The following is a 21,889-nucleotide window of genomic DNA, read 5'->3' as shown; positions in this document are numbered from 1 at the left end:
GTAGGATTAAATACGACACTGAGTGTAAAGTACTTACTTCTGTGCCTGGCCCACAGACAGCCTCAACAAATGGAAGTCATAGCCACCACCGTCGATAGGTGTCGTAGGCAGAATAATCGCCCCTGAAGATATCCTTGGAACCTGTGAATATGTTATGCTACATGGCAAAGAGAGTAAAGGTTGCAGATTCAGGAATCTGGTTGCTAATCAGCTGACTTTAAAATAGGGAGATTATCATGGATTAGCTCCTTATGTAATCACAAGAGTCCTTCAAGGTGGAAGAGGAAAGAAAAAGATTCAGAACTAGAGAGATGGCAGAATCAAAAGACTTGGCCCGACATCGCTGGCTTTGAAAATGGAAGAAGAGGACCATGAGCCAAGAAATGTGGGTGGCAAGGAATGTGGCCAAGCTGGAAGGGGCAAGGAATAGATTTTCCCCTAGAGCCTCCAGAAGAAAATGCAGCTGTTGTCACCTTGATCTCAGCCCAGTGAGACCCATTTCAGACTTTGGGCGTCCATAACTATAAGACAATAAATTTGTGTTGTTTTTAAGTCACTGTTTGCAGTAATTTGTTCCAGTATCCATAGAAAACAAATATAATATGTTATATACCTTATTGGGGCTAAAGAAAAAGATTAAAATACATTGATTGATTCACTAACCATTGATAAATGGTTAGCTGAGACTGGCTGAGACACTGTAAAGTAGAAAATCTAAAATGGAGTAAGTGACAGTCCCACTCTGTGCACCCTACTTGGCCTGAGTGCACATGATGTGAGGCCAGCAGAGGATGAAGACGGACAAAGAGAGCACTTCCATAGGAGACTGGCCCGTCCCACAGAGAACAGTGGAGCAACTAGAGCTGAAACGGCAGTGGGGACTGGAGGGGGTTTCTGGGAAATATTTGATGGCTGTCTTTTGGAAGAGCACTTAGAAATACTGTGTACAGTGTCAAAGAGGGATCTACAGGGGGGAAGCTACTGGAACTCAGCACTCAGCTCAATATGATTAATTGCTTCCTGGAAGCCGGTGATTGTATCAGTTAGGAATAACAGAGACCAGAACCAACAGTGGCTTACTTCAGGGAAGTGTCTTTTCTGTCATGGCAAATGCCTTCTGGAGGTGAGCAGTCTAGAAGCAGTTTGTTGGCTCCATGGTGTCATAGATCCAGGCTCCTTCTCCCTTGAGGCACTGCCTCCCCTGGGGTGATGCTCTCACCCACATGGTTCAAGACAGGGAAACTTCACGTCCATATTCCCTGCAACAGGAAAGGGAAACAGCACAGCCTTTAAGTTCACCTCCCAGGACCAAGATCACTTTTGTTCTCATCCTAATGACAAGAACATAGTGATATGCCTTCACCTGGCTGCAAAGGAAACTAGGAAACTCATCTTTATTCTGGATGGCCATGAAAAAAAATGGCGTGCTATTACCACAGGAGAGGAGAGGAGAACTAATGCGGGGTGCGGGGTGTGGGGAGGACAACCAACAGGCTCTTCACCGTGATGATGGAGTTTGGACATAGGGATTTTCCTCTCTGTGAGGGACCCTCACTTTGGGGGCACTCTGATAGCACCCTGATTTCCTTTTTTGGAAATGGATGTCTGTCTCATGCAACCATCTGAATGGACCATTAACGAAGGTGCTGCTCTCCCATAACCAAGAGCTCCATCATTCATTCTTCATTCAGCCTCAGGGAGAGACTGTTTCCCGTTATCCCTCAAAATGCCTAGTACCTGCCCTTTCTCACACCAGTTCTCAAACCTTTCCTCGTCTGGCCAAAAATTTCCTTCCTGCTTTGATCGGTTAGGGGATTTCTATTGCTTGCCACGCATGACCCCTCACAAATACACTGTCCCCTGAGCCTTCCAGCAGAAGCTCGCAACATCGTGGCCAACCCAGAAGCAATCCTGTCGTAGGGCAGTGCACGTTTTCGTATTACATTGGAGAGTCAGAGAGCATTATCCCCACTAAATTAAATGGTTTACTGCCATCACTAAGACACTCAGGGATAAGCACTTCAGAGTTGGTACAGGACACACTGATTCCATTCAGCAGTGGTTGGCAAAATTTTTATCTCTTTTCTTTTTCTTTCTTTTCAAAGGCAAGATCACGGATAGTTTAGGTTTTGCAGGCCACACAGTCCCTGTCATAACTACTCCATTTTGCCATTGTACTGTGAAAGCAGCCACAGATAATGCATAAAGGAATGGACATCGTAGCTGTGTTCCAGTAAAACTTTATAGACAAAAACAGACAGCAGGCTGGTTTTGGCCTATGGGTCCTATTTTGCCGACTGCCGTTAAGGTCTCAACTCCTCTCTCTTCCTGCTCTGCCTTAGCATGGTGGCTTCTGTCATCATGCTTGTCCCATCATTGTCAGAGGCGGCTACTCCACCTCTAGCATCGTCTCCTTTTAAGGAGTCTTGCTAGATCCCACCCAATGACTCCCACCTACATTTCATTGGCCCAAATCAATCAGATGACCATCTTCTCCATCAGGAAAAAAAAAAAAAAAAGGGAACTCTGCGACCACCACTGCGCAGATCTGACTCCACTCGTTCGCATGTCTCACTCTGCTTCCTTGGCAACCATGTTTAACAAACCCGATATGGCTGAGATTGAGAAATTCTGTAAGTCGAAATGGAAGAAGACAGAAATGCAAGAGAAAAATCCATGGCCTTCAAAAGAAACCATTGAACGGAAGAAGCCAGCAGGCGAATCATAATGAGGCACGCACCGCCAATACGCCCTGTACATTCCACAGGCATTGCCTTCTGATTTTACTTCTTTTAGCCGTTTCACTTTGTAAGATGCAAAGAGATTGGATCAAGTCTAAGATGAATATGCTACCCTCTTTCACATCAGAACTACTGACAACAAAGGCCGTACCTGCCTCTCCCATATGCCTGGCTGGCTGGTAGGGAAGGAAAAGAACGTGCGTGTTGGTGAAGGCAGAAGCTGGGTGGGATGACAGTGAAATCTAGAGTAAACACCAAGCTGGTCCCGGGTGTCCTGCAGGCTGTAAAATGCAATTTCATCAGAGTGCCATTTTTTGTTGTTGTTGTTAAAGTAATTTTAATTGTTGGAATGCACAATTCTTTAATAATGCAAATACAAAGTTTTTAAAACCTGAGAAAAAGAAAATAGGGGCGTAGTGGGTTTTAGAGGGATACTGTGCCACCCTGAATAAACAAGGGCCCATCATGGAAAGAAGAGAGGGAGGGAGGGAAGAAGGGAAGAGAAAGAGAAGGACAGAGGGAAGGAGGGTGGGAGACAGCTTGGATAAAGAGCAGGCAATGAGCAGTGTCTTCCACACGCCAGGATTTGTTCACTCTGGTGTCCCCACACCCAGCACAGTGCCACACACACAGTGAAGAAGAAGGGTACGGTAACCATTATGGAACCAGATACCGGGCTAATCCATTTCTAGTCATTTGTTTGTTTAACCCTAAAAACAACCCTGCAGTATTAAGTACCATTATTTTTCCAGGTTTACACAGTGTGGAGATTGAAGTCAAGCATCTTGCCCAAGGTCAGAGTTAGGAAGTAGCACAGCTAGGATTCAAACCTTTGTCTCTCTGACTTTGAGCCAGCACTCAAAGCAGCCAGGACATGTTTATGGAAAGACTGAGGCTGAACAAGACCTTGACGTTGACGGCCCCTCTACCCTGATAGGCTGTGATAGCTGCTGTTAAAGAAACTGAAACGGAGCCTCTCTCTGTGGTTTCCACCTCATGTCCAGGACCAGTCTCCAATTACTGTCCTTTCCAATTTCTCTCTCTCCACTTATGCTGACCATATTTTCTGAAACAAAAATCAGGACACATTCATCTGGCACTGGCGTAATACACGGTCTCCCAACACAGCAGGCTGTTTGAAATCAAGACTTCTTGGAAATTCCGGGACACAGAGTTACTATGCTGGGGTCCCTCTGAATTGGGAATGCAGGCTTCATCCAGCCGAGACTCAGGACTAAGGCCACTTTCTCGGACTCGTGTTCACTCAGGACTGGGAAGATGCAGGGTAGCTGTGGACATTTTGGAAATCATGGAACCCACAGCTTTTTCTGCCTCAGAGCACAAGACTGGTAATTAGAAATCTGGAAAATTTGGGTCCATGAACCACAGCTCTAGAGTATGGGGCTGACCCTTCTTCACTGAGGCAAAGATTCTCAGAGACTTGGAAGGTAAGAACATCATAATGGCCACACAGATTCTCACTTGAGAGCCAAGAAGGAAAGCCATAGAGGTGAGTTCAAACAGGAGCTAGCCGGGATGGGCTGGCTGGTTGTGAGTCACTCAGCCTGTTGATCCCAGGGGTAGGAGTGAGGAGGGTACCATGACCGCCTCCATTTCTCTGCCAGCATCTTCCTCCTCCTCCCCTTCAGCGACAAACCCTCTTGTGCCTCACTCAGCATGTCTTCAGGCTGCCTTCATGTCACCCCAAGGTAGCCCAGCCTCCTCCTGGAAGCTACCTGGACATGGCGCCTCTCTCACAAGAGGCCCCGTCCTGTGATCTGCATCACTAGAAATCGAGTCACATCCACTGTAGCCCAGAGGAGGACCCGGAAAATAAGGCCTAGGCTTCCCCCACCTGCACTCATGGGACTGCTGGTCTCCCTGAGCCCACCCTGGGAACAGACCCAGAGGTAAATAGGAAGGTTTTGAAACCAGGACAGGTACTAAAGGGAGGGTGGTGTGAGGATGAACAGGGTCACCACAGCCCTTTGTGCTTGCGCTGAGCAAAGAGAGGATAGTCCAGGTCTCCTCGCTCCCTGAGTTCTCCTCTCCTCCTGTGCCTACCATGTAAACACTTGCAGATTCTCCAAAGGGCCATGATGTCTCAGAGCTTCCTTGCATGCTATTCCCCTCGCTGGAACATTCTCCCCCAGAAAACAGGACTCTCGAAAAAGGGAGGCCACGCTGGTGATCCAAAGCGTGCGATTTCCCATCTGTAAATTGGGAGAGGATGATCACCCTCACAGAGCCGCCAGAGGAGGGGAAGAGAAGATGTAGTCAGAGAGCCTCGAACCACACCAGGCATACAAGAGCCAAGGGGCAAAAACAAGGGAAATCTGAAGGGTTCTGGGTGTCTGGCCCACCACAGAAGGAAAGGGGCAGCTCAGGAAGAGAGGATGGGGACTCCATGGCAAACCATGTCAATGCCACAAGTTTTACCTGCGCTAAGAAAGAGGGTTTGTTTCTAGCCTTAATATAAATTGTACCTGTGGACAGAGGCAGTAGAACAAGTATGGATTCTGGAGCCTGCCCACCTGGATTCAAATCCCAGCTCTCCACTTACTAGCAAGACATCGAACTTCTCTGTATTCCATGTCCTCATCCGGGAAATAGGCTAAGGGGATGAACGCGCAGTAGTATGTAAATTGCCGAGTAGGACTCCTGACACCTGGTGAGCACCAAGTGAGTGCTTCCTGCTATTACTCAGACCAATATGAACAGCTACCTGAACACTGATCATGTGGCTGGCACAGAACCAGGTCACATCTGTTATCTTTGATCCTCACACAGCCCACCATGCAATGCCTGAGAAGACCAAGGTTCAGGATGGTGGGATGACTTGCCTTCCAGATAGAAAGTGACTGAGCTGGGATCAGACCCCCAATCATCAGGGGCAAGAGCAGAAGCAGGGCACAAGCTTTCATAGTCACTCTGGGAGGCAGATTACGGGGAACCGAAATCCCTCTGTCCAAGTTCATCTGTTTTCACAATATGTTTCCTGACTCCCCACCTGTAAAATGATACAGAGCAAATAGAACCAATTCCCAGAATGCTTTGGGAATTAAAGCAATAAATTTTTTGACAGCTGATGGGAACATCAGAACTGGTTCCCAGATTCTCCTTCTGGTCCTACCACAGGGGCTCCCTGAGAGCCTCATGCTCCCCACTTGGGAGAAGAGCTCTGATCTTCTAGACATGGCTCCCCCATTGGCGGGAGTCTGGGCCGGCCACGAAGCACCTTTGTGCTGTCTAAGGAGATGCCCCACGTCTCCTCTGCTGCTCTCTGCCCTGCTCCTATGAACCCTTCCCCTATGAATCCTCTGGCTCGTCTTGGGCAGAAGGCTGGGGATGCTCGGATGGAGCCACTTTATCAAATACTGCTTGTCCTTGTATGAGGAGCCTCCCTTTAGTAGTGTCCTCAAGACCTTTCCTGGGATCAGATGTGCTCATATCTGTCTGTTTTCCCTTCTTCTACCAACCCTGCCTCCAGCTTGCACACTCCTCTTTCTAAACCAATGAAAGACCCTGGCCAGTCCCAAGCTTAACCCTGTGCAACCAACCCTCAGAAGATGAGGTATGAGGCCATGTCTGGACAACCGCACTCTCTGACCTCTTCCCTCTTGCCTGCGCTTGGCCCCGCTGGAGAGGTTTGAGATGGGGACATTTTAACCAGGTGATGGCCTTTAGTCAGGGCCTTGAAGGGAGTGACGCAGCCACACCCCACTCCCTTTCTGCTCCTAGCCACCCCTTCTCCCTACCAGAGGTCTCTCCCCTCTAATTAGCAACTCCCAGAATGGCAACCTGCCCCCAGCAGAAGCCTCATCGCTTGGGTTTATTCTCTGTACCAGAGTTGTCACCTCTGAAGAGAACTCAACCAATGGGCATCGTAAAACCACAGGCTGGGGGAGCCACCCAACATGGACCTGGTCCATTAGGAAATTCTGACCTCTCGTCACCACAGGGGTTGGAGAAGAGAGACCAGAGGTTCCAATCTCAGCCCACACATGAGAACCCCACACATGCTAGGCCCCACTACCGAGGCCGATGCCATACACCTGTGAGGGGCTCAGGCACCCAAGTCTTCTTAATGTCTTCCACCCATGGTTGAGAACCACTGGGTCAGATCATCTTCACGAAGGTCTTTGAGGGGTTCATATTAGGGGTTGATGGTTAAATCTGTTTCAGTTCAACCCACATGTATTAGAGAACTGCTCTGTTGCATAAACTTGTGCCAAGGCACGGGAAGATGAATACGGTAAAACCATGGTCTTCAGCGTGCTGGCAGGCTCCCAGCTGAGCGTGAACAGCTGGAATAAGACGAAGACCTCAATGTGCCTTTCAGACCCAAGACCGAGGGTGCTGCAATGAACAACTCTAGGGGGCACCCTTGACATTGTAGACCTTAGGGATGTCCCCTGAGGGTGTTTCCAACATGGAATGGATGCGTACGATGCCCCACAGCCATGCCACCTGGAGCTACAAGAATCTAAATGGCAGATGACAGCAAAACATCAGCTCACTCTTGGGACAATGCATGGATTCCAATAAACCACACGCTAACAACAGTCCAGCATTATCTCAGGTCACTCATTCCAAAAACATGTGCTGTTTGGTTTTTCTAACAGGACTGTGAGCTCTCTAGGAGCATTTTTATATGAGGATGAACATACCATGTATTGCCCAGTCCAGGGTGTTCCTGAGATTAAAAAAGGGGAGCTAGTAAGAATTACATCACAGCCAGGACTGCATAGGACATGTGGCGTGTGGCCCCTCAACTTCTGTTCCTGCTGTATCCCCCCTCAGCAGCTACCACAGAACTTTGCACATAAGAAATATAGAGAATATGAAATATTTTATTGCTTGATGGGTTTACTTCCCTCTTATCAGCTGAATGAAGTTCAGAAACAACCTTCGTTTTGAGCATGTCCCACTTCACAGCAACAAAGAAGGAATAGCCTCCTTGGCCTCTCTGCATTGAGTTAATTTCCCTGGTAGACAGAGCAAAACCAGGTTGCAGGGTCCATCATCAACTAGCATAACAAAAAGGCCTGCATCTGACTCTCCCATTTGTTTATTTGCTCAAGCATCAAAGTCGTGGCCCTGCCCTCCAACTTGGAGCCTTGCTAGATTGTTAGGCCTTGTTCCTGAGGTTTTGGTTGACTTAGGGGAGGTGGGAGCAGGATTTCACTCCCCTTGCAGAACATAGCAGACTTAATAGAAGAGCACTGGCAGAATCAGGAGTGAATGATTAGCTCCGTGAACTTTTGGACCAAAGCATGGCCCTGAATCCATAGTCAGTCAGCCAAGACAGGAAAGTCAGGGAAATCAGGGCTTATTGCCTCTCTGCACTTCTCACTACAATTTCTCCAGATGCTAGGCCCCCATGCTGCTCCTGCTGCTAGAAACTTCCTGCCTTGGGCACATATATGTTCCTGTGCCTGCCTCCATATCAAAAGTCACCTGTCCTACGTTACATGCCCTTAACCGTGCACCCTCTTCCTCCAAAAAACTGAAGCTACTCAGGTACTGATGCCTGCCCGTGGGTAAAGCAGGCTCTCCCTCTCGGGTTAGCTATTTCTTCTTGACCTGAGGGCATGTCTCCTAGGAGGAGAATTTCTATTTCAGGCCAAAGGATAGTTGGACATTGTAGAGCTCTTTAAAATTACATCCTATGTAAGTGGACACTTCTCAGCTGACCCACAAAAACTGGAAGGACCATGGCCAAACCCTTCAGTAGCTGAAAAGTGGTGTCTGGGGCAATGGGCTGTGTTCTTTGGTTTTGTTTCTGACTTGCTCACAACCCAATGTCTTGAAAATAGACCCGCTGTCATCCCTGGGGCTTGCATCTGTGTGATTGTCCTGCCGCAGAGTCCATCTGAAGTGACAGACGCCCATACAGAGCAACATAAGAGGACTGGCCCCAACCAGGAAGCTGGCGGGTTTGGGAAGGTCAGGGATGGAAGCACTTGCCTGTTGGCAGCGATCACGCTCCCTGACAAGTCTAAAAGAGAAGTGGGGAGAGGAATGGCAGCTGAAATGACCAAGTGTCTCCAAACGCTGAGGGTTGGAAGGCAAAGATCAAGGCTCAGTTTTCTTTTTCATTGGCTCTCTTCACGGCCGTTTTTATTTTGCCAAATGTCCTGGAATTAAAATGCTGATTAGAATTAGAATCTCAGTTTGAAGCTTCAAACGGGACTCAGTCTCTTGCTGTCATTAAGGGACTGCCTCACATCAGCCATTCAACAAGGAACACAGGATGACACTTGCAGAACGCAGTGTCTCTTGCATTGTACACGCGTCTAGGTGCTCCACCTCTCTGCCCAAAGATGTTGCTTCCAGGGACCAGGAAATAACTGTCCCTTGCACTCACCCAAGACCCCTAATTCCCTGAGCCATTGAAGGTCGGCATTAGACACCCTCAGCCTGTCTTTTAGTGCCTCCTCATTCCTGTGTCAGTGCCCTTCCCCCAGACGCCCAGGACCTTCCTGGACACTGACTTCTCCCTCAGACCTTTTCGGAAGAAGCAACCTTTGCTGAGCATCCAGATATCCCAGGTACTCGACTAAGCACCTAGCATTCACCATCTCATTTCATCTCCATGACCCAAACGCCGAAGGAAGTCACTTCCTGGTCACCCAGATGGTCCTTGTCAGAGTGAAAATTTGAAATACTCTCTGTAGCTCCAAAGCCCATGCTCATCGCAAGTGCCTTCTTTCCCACTCTCCCCGACTCAAAACTGAACTGTCAGCCTTTCTAAACCCTTTGAGTCCAGCTCTCTGATAACTAAAAAGACAATAAATGAGTAAGTGCTCAATCGTTCGTAGTTGCCAATGGTTTTAAATAGTTTAAATGCCTACCCCTTTATTTCTTTGTCTGAGATTGCTGACTTTCAGTTCTGGATACCCAGATGGTGTCTCTCTCCCCATCTCCAATGCCCCCTCCCTTGTCGCTCTTTCTATCTGTTAGTGACAGACCTTCCCCTCTACCCCCAAACCCCAACCCAACACCACATGAGGAAGAGACGAGTGAGTTCTGGCCCTTAGTAATTGCTGTCATTATGAACAGCTAAAGCTTACTTACGGATTTGGAAATGTTTCCATCTCTCAAAGGCCTTCCAGCTGTGAACAGGTGTCTCACCTGTGGACTCCAGGCCCTCCGTGTCCTCAGAGCTTTTGCAAATAGTTTGCGAATCCGTGTGTGCGTCAGGCAGTGTTAGTATAATGTATAAATGGATATAAACAGAGAATATAAGATACTATTTCTAGAAGGTATATAGATTCATAAGTACAAATTCATTTAAAGGCACTTTGGACTTTCCAAGTAGAGCTAGTATCATATATGCGTCTATGAAATGTGTTGAGGTTAAAAGAGGCCTTCTTCCTGACAAAGGTTGGGAATCATGGATTACAATATTGCACAGCCCCCATCCCAATCTCAGCATCCTCAGGTTATAGGCATTCAGTTCATTCAACAGATGTTTGCACCCACTTTTCTGGGCACTGGGGTTGTATCCATGAATGCGATAGACAAAAACCTTTGCCCTTTTGCAGCATACAGTAGTCCCCCCTTATTTGTGGGGGTTACGTTACAAGAACCCCAGTGGATTCCTGAAAAAACACGGACAGTACTGAACTCTAGAGATACTCTGTTTTTCCTGTACATACACCCAATGATATAATTTATCAATTAGGCACGGTAAGAGATTAACAATAATGATAAAATAGAAGAACTATAACAATATAGGGTAATAAAAGTTAGGTGAATGTTGTCTGTCTGTCTGTCTCTCTCTCTCTCTCTCTCAATCTCTGAACTCACCCTTCTCCTTTTTGTTATAATACAAGTTGTCCTCGTGTAACAGAAACCACAGAAAGTGAAACCATGGATAAGGGGGCACTGCTGTATAACCTGGTAGAAGGAGACAGAAAATAATAAATAGGCAAAATGTATTGTATATTAGGTTAACAATGCCATAAAAATAAAATATGATGGGATAAGGGAATTGGAAGTTTCAGGTGGTAAGATTGCCATTGGTCAGTGTGGACCTCATTGAGATGTGGTTTTGAGCCTGGGAATGATTTATTATGGGCTTTCTAGCAACATTATCAAACCAAACACTTCCCCGTAGGCGGGCATTTACAGGTTTTTAAAAGGACGATGGAAGACATGTTAGGGGGCCTAAGGGGGCTTTTAGCACCCACAAATATTCCTCACAGACTACGCATAGGCACCGTCTGTGATACCCAGGCTCATGGAAACTTGACGGGACTGAGTCAGCTGTATCTTTCCATTTCCTAAGTATAAATTGAAGATCCTTCCTACATGCCCTGTGTGGGACAGCACAGGCCCCGCCTTGTCCCTTATAGTTTCTGTAGGCCACAAGGGCGAGCCCCTCACCATGGAGCCAGCCACACACAAGTAGGCTGCCCACCCCGGGCACACTCTTGTTCCAGAACTACCTGCCCTGTCCCACTTCCCACTCAGCATCTTCAGTCTGTGTTGTCTTGACCTTTGACCCACCCAGGCATGACTTCTTGGCGTCATGCTCCCCTCTGACTGAGCCTAAAATGGGCCACGCCCTTTTCTGCTCCTGGCTGGTACAAGCACAGGTGCCCGTGACCTTCACAAACACTCAAACTCTAAAAGTGTCTTTACAGGCCCCAGGCATTGAGAATCATGAGTTTTCTGAATCTATCTTTCCACTCCAAGGTAACCCACCTTTTAGACTACTAGGAATACTTTCTCTTTTGAAAGTCTCTTTTCACCAAGAAACACAATCCTTAGATGCACCCATGAGGGGACCAGGGAGTGCTGTCTGCTCACGTGACTCCCTCCCCATGCTATCCTACTGCAGAGGCCATTCAAACTGGAGCCTGAGCAAATCTCCTGATTATCTCCCAGGGGAGAATCCAGCTTTGGCACTACAGGTGCTCTGTCCACCAATACCTTGCACCCTTCATGAGGGGCAATTTGTCAAAAACCCTACCCCTGTTTCCCTCCGCAGGAATCAGGTGGGCTGCCTGAGCCCAAGGACACCACTCCCTGTCCCAGGGTGGGAATGATGGAGAGTGAGCTCTCAGGTGTCTTCATTTGGGGAAGGGAGCCAGGCATGGAGGGCATTAGAGATCAGGAGCTGGAAAATGTCCTGGTGCAGAAAAAAGGGTTCTCTTGGGCCTCGGACAAGAGGAGAAAGTATCCAAGAAAGCAAGAGAAGAATGGAGCCAAGAGAAGCATGAAGAGGTTGGAAACATCCGCATTCTTGATTTCCCCCTCAGAGTCCCAGAACCAGCTGGGCTTCACTGGCTGGCCTCAGCACTGGGAGGCACCCAGCTCCATCCTTCCTTACTCGTTTAAGGGGAGTTCTTCCTACTCTTTGAAACTAGGATAGTCCTGAACTATGGCCTGACACAGGCCCTGAATGTATGCGCACCGAGCTGCTGACCACAGCTGCTGGGCTGGCCTGGGCATTACACTCTGAGCCAGGAAGCTAAGGGGTCCTCGGGAATGCCAGGGGGCCCACATCCCCATGGAGTATATTTGCCCTCCAGGTCTCTCTTCTTGGCCAAAGTTCCAATCCCTTTTCTAGCACATTTCAGTCTTGGTCTTGAATTTTTAAACATTTTTTTCTTTATGATAAAAGCAACTGTCTTCTAATCATAAAAATCAGAACAATGGTTACCTCTAGGAGACCCATGAAAGGGGGCTTCTGGAGTGCTGGCACCATTCTTCACCTGGTGGTGGCTGAAAGGGAGTTGACGTCATAACTACTTAATAAGCAGTGCATATGTGTTTTACGCTTGTTTATATGCGTGTTATGTATTGCATAAAAGTCAATGTTGACACGGAAGACATTGCCCGAGCCCTTAAAGAGATTGAAGTCTCTCTTCGCTAGAACGTACTCCTGCCGAGATGCTCTCCTAGCCCTCCACCTCCTTCTCCCAACCCACGTCTGCTCTTGCCCACCTTCTGCTTTCTCTTCCTCCCCACCTTCCTGCAGATCTCACCAGTAACCCACAGTCCTCCACGCCTGCCCCTTTCGTTCTATCTTTGTCTGAGATTGCTGACTTTCAGTTCTGGATACCCAGATGGTGTCTCTCTCCCCATCTCCAATGCCCCCTCCCTTGTCGCTCTTTCTATCTGTTAGTGACAGACCTTCCCCTCTACCCCCAAACCCCAACCCAACACCACATGAGGGAGAGGGGTCTGGCCCAGAGGGAGATGAAAAGAGACCAAGCAGGCCCTTAATTATTACTGTCATTATGAACAGCTAAAGCTTACTTGTGGATTTGGAAATGTTTCCATCTTCCAAAGGCCTTCCAGCTATAAACAGGACTAGAACGGATGGAGAGGCAGAAAGAAGACTCAAACAAATGGAAAGTCACACCACAATCTTGGATAGGAAGACTCGATGTCAAAATAAAATGTCAATCTTTTCTCAATTACTGTTTTAATTTAATAAAATTCCAATAAAAGGCTAACGTGTATTTTTGAACGAGATTATCTCATTCTAAATTTCATATGGAAAAATAAACAAATAAGAACAGCCCAGACAACTCTGAAAAATAAGAGAAAGGAGAAGGTCCTATCCTATCAGATATAAAACACGTTCAATAGTTTAAGGAAGTGTGATATTTGCACATAAATAGATAAACCAATGGAATATAAAAGAAAAACCAGAAATGGGTCCAAATAATATAGAATTTTGTTATGATTAAAGTGGAATTTCAAATCATTGGTGAAAAACTAGATTATTCAATAAATGACATTGGAATATCTTGCTAGAAATCTAGATAAAAATAAACTTGGACTCACTCAATTAGAAAATTCAAAATTAATCAAGACTTAAACAAAAGAGAATAAAACTATAAAAGTACTAGAAAAAGACTTGGACGAACTCTTTAAAAATCTTGGAGTCGAGAAGGCCTTTCTAACTATATCAGAATATTCATATTATAAAAGGAAAGGCTGATTTGATTACATGAAAATCAAAAACTTCTGCATGGCAACAAAACAAAACAAACAAGAAAACAACAAAGATTCTAAGCAAAGAAAATTTTTTTTTTTTTTGGAATGATCAAAGAGGTCTTTATAAAGTTTTTTCATGACTTCATTCTAATTATACAGAATAAAAAATGGTGTCAGTACATTCATGAGACACCAACCAGATTTTCCTTATACTGTCTCAAACTTTAAAGATCAATTTCCCAAAAGGGTGTGCAATGCATCATAAGATGGCCCTTTTTTGTATGTGTGAGAGGAAGGGTTGGGCAGGATGGCATATTAAATTTTACCATGATAGACATGCAAGACTGTTATCCAATCTAGTATAATTTATATACATTTTGATGACTTAGAAAAACAAAGCAGTCATTTGTGACAAGCCTAAAAAGCTTGACATATTTATCAGATTGAGGAACTTCTTTTATGGTGTCCGGAATTCTTTAATTGTACCACGGGGGCCTTTTGAAAGTAACAAACAGAAGGCGAGTTTCTGTTCAGTTTGCTGAACATCACATTCCACCCTAATAAAATATAACTTGAATTGAACTGAGGGTGGATACCTTACCTTCATACACAAAGGAAAAGTATGCCAGTGCAAAATATGGACTAAACTGCTTTCAGGAAAAAAAAAAAAATTTAAATTGATCCAGGATGGAAAAGGGAATTTTCCTTCCTGGTTTGGAGTCCTCCCAATTAAGGCAGAACCCATCCATTATAATTTCTGCTGTTAAAAAGTTTTCCCACTTATTTAGTTTTCTCCTCTGAGCTGAACCGCTGCTGGATTCTTTTGGCATAACTTTGTGCCATGGAGTTAACGATGGACAGGATGAAGTATAACACACCATTACAACGACCAACAGCAAAGAAAAAATTTTAAATGCCAAGTAGGAAGGAACAATTACAACTCATCTGATTGACAAAGAGCTGATCTCTATAATAAATAAAGAGCTCCCACAAATTAATAAGATAAAGACCGACACAACATAAAAATAGTCAAAGGAGAGGAACAAATATTTTTTTAACAAAACTACAAATGTCACACAAGTATTTAAAAATATGTGCCACCTCGCTTATGATATGAAAACTATAAATGAAATCTATTCTACTTTTCTCCTATCAGAATGACAAAGTCTGAACGTTTGAACACACATTCTGTTAGTGAGACTGTGCAGAAAATGGCACCTTCATACACTGCTGATAGGACTAAAATTGTCACAACACCCCCCCGTAGAGGGCAATTTAGTATTTATCAAAACGTAAAATGTGTATTTTACTTCTGACCCAGCAATTCAACTTACAGAAATTTATCTTTCAGGTACAATTGAAAATACACAAAATGACCTATGTGGAAGATGTTCGTTGCATTATTTGTAATAGCAAAAGATTGGAAACAACCTAAATGTCTATCAGAAGGGAACTGGTTAAATAAATCGTTGTATATCTTTATCATGGAATACTACACATCTGTTGAAATGAGAGAGAGAGAGAGAGATCCTTATGTTCTTTATTATCGTATGGAAATACTTCCAAGATGTATTAAGTGAAAAAAGCAGGATCCTATATAATGTGACACTTTCATGAGAAAAGCAAGCATAAAAAGGATGCCTATCTCATTCACCTTGCAAATGTATAAAATAAATGAACTGTCCACAGTGCTTACCTGTCAGATGGAATGGGAACTGAGCAGGTAAGAGACAAGGGAGGGACAGCGCCTTTTTACTCTATACCTTTAAATCTCCTTAAATGTTTGAACCCCATATGTCTTATCTATTCAAAAAATAAATTTAAAACAATACAGAAAGAGAAAAACAGAACCAGCCCTTAAGTGGCTTAACTATAAAGGATGTGGCTAGCAAACAGGCACACCCCGAACAACAGCAGCCCAGTTAGAATGACAGGCAGCTTTTGGCAGAGGCCTCATTGAACAGCTCCCTTCTGCCATTAGTTTTGTGCAGTTTCAGTGGTTTTATTGCCACTCATCCTCCTATCCGGAGCACACCTAGAACCAGGCACAGGAGCTCTCAAAGTCACATCTCCATGGTTCTAACTCCCTGGTGCTGGGGGCCTCACACAGGGTAGCCCCTGGCTTCCAAAGGGTCCTGATCTGACCAGGAGGCCGAGGATATGGAGGGAAGAAGGAGCCAAGACTCTCCTTGAAGCTCTCCTTTCTTTAATTCATATTGCCCCCTCTGTACTTCCCCTTAACTTTCAACAGTCCTATCAGCTTATTTTTCTAGCTGCATGACCTTGGGTATGTCACTGCCACAGCTTGCTCATCTGTAAAATGGGAAGAATGGAAACTATTTCCTAGGGTTGTTATGAAGAGGAAGTGATATTACATAACTGAAGGGGCCGTATTGATATGAGGGGTTGTATTAATCAAAGTACTAGCAGCCTCCATATCGCAGTGGCTTAGCACAATAAACGCTTCTTTCTCTCAAGAAAATTCCCGAGTTGGACAGTCTTTCACCATCTTGCAGTTAGGCCATCTGCACCACAGGGTCTCCAGGGAACTCTAGCAGAGGGGCAAGGAAAAGGTATGTGGGCTTTGAACTGCCTCAGCCCCGAAGCGACACCCATCATTCTGCTCATAGTCCCCTGACTCCACCTTGACCATACAAGAGGCCGGGGAACACAAGAGAGCTCTTGGAGTATGGGGAGAGCAGCCTCTGCCCTAGGCTTTCCCCACCACCCTCACCCTACCAGGCCTTGTACTTTGCCACCCAGAAAATGGCTACTTAACTTTTTTGTCCTGAAGCCTAGGCAGCAGTCATGAGACAATGACATGCTAATAATAGAGAGGTCCAAAGAAATGTCATCCTTGCCCCATTTGCCGACCTTCAGGATATCTATGCATCACCTGCTTTCCCTCCACGTCTTCCCACACAGGAGCCTGCAGGCCTTGCTGCTGCAAGGATAGAAGGGACAGCAGCAAAGACTCAGGCCTTAGTGTGGGGCGCCGACTGAGCCCCTTCATTTGATGGAGAGGAGAACCAAGTGGACAGATGTGTGGCACCAAAAACGAGATCAGCAAGGATAACACCGTGGAGACCAGAGCAAGACGGAACAGCTGGGTCTCTCTGACCTTGACTTCTGACCGCCTGGTCCACAGTCTACCCTGGGTGGCTGCCCCATGCGTCCAGCTGTTGGAGATACCTTGACGCTTGACATCTGTGTCGAACCATGTGGTCCATGAGGGGCTATCATACGTCTCATCTCATTTTCTCTTCAAACTAAACTTCAGTGGACTCCCATTAGGTGTGCCCTTCTGCAGCCTTTAGTGAGAACCTACCAGGGGAGCCAGGAGAGGTCTGGGGAGGAGGGTCTTTCTTTAGGGTGTTCGTGCCTTTCTCTGAGCAGGTCGCTTTTCTTTTTGGAGGTCAAGATGGCAGTGAGGGGGTAAAAAAGGAAAACACCACATCAGGGAGATGTAGTAGAGAAAACCAAGGCAAATTCTGTCTCTCCAACCCCAGTTCCAGTCCTCACATGCCCTCCTTCCCAGAATAGCCTTGGGGAAGAGGAAAGAAATGGGTGGAGAAGGGCGTCTTCCTCTCCTCCCTGGGGCTCTCTCCAGCTGCTAGCTGGCCCCAGGATGGCCAGCTGCAAGGGGCTGCTTCCTCCCCTGTGGGCACATCCCCGCCACACTTCCTGGGAGGGTGGCGCCTTCTGTGAGCCATGTGGGGGAGGAGCGTCCTCCCTCCACATCCCAGGTCACCCTCTCTGACCTCCGGTAGCCTGGACCACCCTGACCCTCCTCTAACAGCCAGGGTGGCTCCAGTCTCATACCATATGAATGTGGGAAAGAAAGCAGCTTTGTCCCCAAGATCCAAAGCCTCCTGGGTGGTGTCCAGTCTCAGGGTCACCCCTCCTGTGGTTGCTGTTCTCTTTCTGCACCCACCTATGTAACTCCCACGGCTCCTCCTCCCTTCCTCAAGCTACCACAAATCCAGCCCTGCTGCAAGCTATATGTGTGATGGATAAACGAACGGGAGAAGACATCAACCCAGAAAGTAACGTGACAGCCAGCGTGACACCTCACTGCTCCAGAGGGCCTCAGTGCTACCAGATATGCAACACACACACACACACACACACACACACACACACACCACATACACACCACACACACCACACACGCACGCGCACACACACACACACACACCACACCACACCACACACGCACGCGCACACACACACACACACACACTCAGTCAGTCTCTTGTGGGCTGCCTTCTCCTTAGGCCTGGCTGTATCTGTTCTCCCTCTTGTCAGAGCCCTGTCTCCGTGGCCACATCTCTCCTTTCGAGGACACAGCATCACCCTACCTGCCAAGAAAAGTTTCCAAATTCCTGATTTCTTTATCACCCGGAGTGATTTCTCTCTCAAACATCACAAAGAGGCAGAAAAGCATGATGTTATGAATAGCCCTCCTGCTGGTGTCCCTATCCCAGCTCTGCCACTTACTGGCCATATGATTTGAGCAAGTTACTTAAGCTCACGAAGCCTCAGTTTCCTCATCTATAAAACCAGGATAATGATATTACTTACCCCATAGGGGAACCACCTTCTGAGGATTAAATTATATGATGCTTGTAAACTACTGAATGGTGCCCCGCCCCCCGCCCCTGCCAAAAGTTATGTCTGCGTACTCATCCCCAGAATCTGTGAGCATTTTTTGAAAACGAGGTCTCTGCAGATAAAATTAAATTAAGGATCTCAAGATGAGATCATCCTGAGTGGATGATCTCATGTGGATCATCCTAAATTTGATGACAAGTGTCCTTGGAAGAGACACGCAGAGAAGAAGTCCATTTGAAGGCAGAGGTAGAGACTCTGGGATGACGCAAGCCAAGAAACACCTGAAGCCTTAAAAGCTGGAAGAGGAAGAAAAGATTCTCCCCTTTTAACCTTTGGAGGGAGTGGGGCCCAATCAACACCTTGAGTTTGGAATTCTGGCCTCCAGAACTGTGAGAGACTAAATTTCTGTTATTTTCAGCCACCTAGTTTGTCGTAGTCACTACGGTAGCCCTGGAAAATTAATGGAACTACTCACACAGTGCCTGTAATGCAGAAAATGTTCAATAAAGGTTAGCAACTATTATTATTGTTGGACATTGCATCTTCCGGTTTAAGAGGGTCACGAGCAAAAGCCAACACATGCCTAGGATCCTACTTGTAAGGGAACAGCAGCAACTTCCACACCGTTTTAAATAATAAAGTTCTCATAATTTCAAAGCTTTTTAACATTATTTCTCAAAGTTATCCACGATCTCATCTGAGGCACTTAACAACCCGACGAAGACAGCAGGCGGGAATTACTGTCCCTCTTTTACTGATAAGAAAACTAAGTCCTACAAAGATTCCAATTCAGCTAATTATTGGGCACATTCTACATGACAGACACTGAACTTAGCGTCATCACATATTTTCTCATGGACTCTTTTAGGTAAGTACTATTTTCCCTCATTTTATAAATGAGGAAAGTAAGTAGCTTAGAGAATGAAAGTGACCTGACTGCGGTTACTCAGATAGTTAGCACCAACAACAGGACTTAAACCCAAGTCTCCTGAATCCCAAAGCAAGGGTCTTTCCATGATCCACGTTTCCACCAGGAGAATCCAGTGATACAATATGTGAGCGGTGATTTAGAGCAAGAAGGGAACAACTCTATTTCTGGGTCAACTCTATTGAGGAAAGTTGCTTTCTATGACTCCGTTTCTCCATCTGTGAAATAAGAGCGCTTGTAGAAATAAATACCCATGGAATACTGGCTTCCATGGAGGGGGATGATATCCTGGCTAATTGGCAAACTGGGGTGTGTGGACCGAATAAGACAAAGGATATGAAAGCGCTTTACAGAATGGAGGAACTCAGTGACAGAAAGTATAGTTTCAGTTACTAATTAATTACTCTGGTTGACAGAAACACCATATATGGATTTCCACTTTTTAAAAGAATCAGAATCCACAACACACAAGCCATTTTGAGTGTGAAATGAAAGTCACAAAACCCAGGTTTAAAAACAACCCCGTTTGGGTAGGTCTGTGGGTAAGTGCTTGGGCCTCAGTGTACTGGCTGAAGAAATGGGATCTATACCTGGCTTCTTTTACAGGCATGTTTTTTTAACTCTGGGAGGCCCATGATTTTGAGACTGTTTCCATGGGCAACGATGCTATAACTGGCCCAGCCCCACACAGTCCTAGTTGCTAATAGAGATGGAAACCTGAACGGTCATTCTGTATCAGCCACTTGCAAGCCACGTAACTTGGAGCAAGTGTCAGTTTTCTCATCTATAACACAGGAATTGAGTCTGTCTTATTCACTTCACAGAGCATTGGGTCATTGAGAAGATCTGAATCCATGTCTGTAGCAATGACTCATTTAAAAAAAAAAAGACAAGGGACATCTATTGCAATGACATCACTTTTTCCATCTCTGCTGCTATAAGAGTGTCCAAGGATTTTTTTTACAAAGGCTTCAAGATTCCAGCGTCGCCAGACCCCAAAGTTAGCAGGAACTGGTGCACAGAGCTGGAGGGAAGTCACTAGAGGAGAGCAGCGAGGCCTGCATGTGGCTTTGATTTCAATAGTTTGCAATAGAAAAGATGATCCTTGAAAATGCAGTGTGGCCTCACCAAAGGCTTAAGGGGCAGGGTGCTGGGATTTGAGAAGAAATTCAGCATTCTTGAAGTTTGGAAGCCTGACACTTTTTATGTTTTAAATCCTCTCCCTTATTTCCTGTTACCCTATTCTTCCTGACTGTAATCTTACCTATTAATTCAGGAGCAATGTGATTTAAAGAGGACACAGGGTTTCAAATAGTTTCAAGGTGCTCAGAGTTGTAAATAAACCATTCAATTTTCTCTCTTTTCTTTTTTAATTTTTATTTTGCAACCCAAGAAAACAAAATCGGTTTTCTTTCTTTTTTTTCCTTTCAGCACTTTTTGATTAAAGTCAGATTGATAGAGTTTTTTAAAGTAATCTTTTAAAACCCAGGCTGAATCATATAGTTTAACTTTATTTTCCCAAAGCTTATGTGTAGACTATTTTTTATGTTTCCTGTGTCTAATGATTATAGCCATCATTCCATGCTGTTTTGAATGTACCCAACATTTGTAAGCACTTTCACATTCATTATCTCAATTACTTTTCACTACTACATCATTCCCAGTTTACAAATAAGGAAACTAAGGCTCAGAACCCAGGGCCACACAGCCCTAACAAATTCTTAACTTAATCTGCTGTTTAGAAGCAGCGCTCAGTCCCAAATAGTTCCAAGGTCTGCTCTTGGAATTGTATTTCTGGACTCAGGTGAGGGTGTAATTTGGGAACATGAATGAATGGGCCTGTAGAGATGATGTATTTATTAAGTGCTTACTTTATCAAGCACTGGACCAAGTGCCATGGGAAAACAAATGGTACATAAGACAGGTACACTGCCCTTAAGGGGTCTCCAGTCTAGTTAGGAAAATGAGATTAAAACAGGAAATGGCAGAAGAAATAATGTCTGTACTCAATTTCATAGCATAAACTAGAAGTTGTGTAGGAATATAGAACGAAGAAACACCAATAGGGACCAGGGGCAGTTAGGAGATGTGGAAGAGAGAATGAGGAGGGCTAACATTTCTAATCAGAATTCTAGAAGGAGAGAAAAAAAAATGGAAAAAGAGGCAATTGTCAAAGAGATAATGACTTCACTTTCTCTAGAACTGATAAAAAATCTGAATCTACAGGTACAAGAAGCACAAAATATATCAAGCAGGATTTAAACACACACACACACACACACACACGGATATATGATAGTGATCTAAAGAACACCAACAATAAAGAGAAGATATTAAAGCAGCTAGAGAAGACCGATTAACAAAAAAAGACATAACAATTACAGAGCATAATTTTCAAGATAAAATAGGGAAACTATCTTCAAAATGCTCAGAGAAAATCATTGTCTACCTAGATTTGTGTACCTGAAAAAAATATCTTTTAGAATTAAAGAGAAGTATAGACATTTACTGATATAAAAAGCACAAACCCAACAAGCCATCAATTTAAAAGAAAAAAACTTCTAAAAAACATACTTGATGAAGAAGAAAAATGATCCCAGATAGAAGGTTTAAGATGCAAGAAGAATTGATGGACAAAGAGAGT

Source organism: Rhinolophus ferrumequinum, chromosome 3 (genome assembly GCF_004115265.2).
Source record: "Rhinolophus ferrumequinum isolate MPI-CBG mRhiFer1 chromosome 3, mRhiFer1_v1.p, whole genome shotgun sequence".
In the NCBI taxonomy this organism is placed as follows: domain Eukaryota; kingdom Metazoa; phylum Chordata; class Mammalia; order Chiroptera; family Rhinolophidae; genus Rhinolophus; species Rhinolophus ferrumequinum.
Note: the sequence above shows the minus strand (reverse complement) of the source record.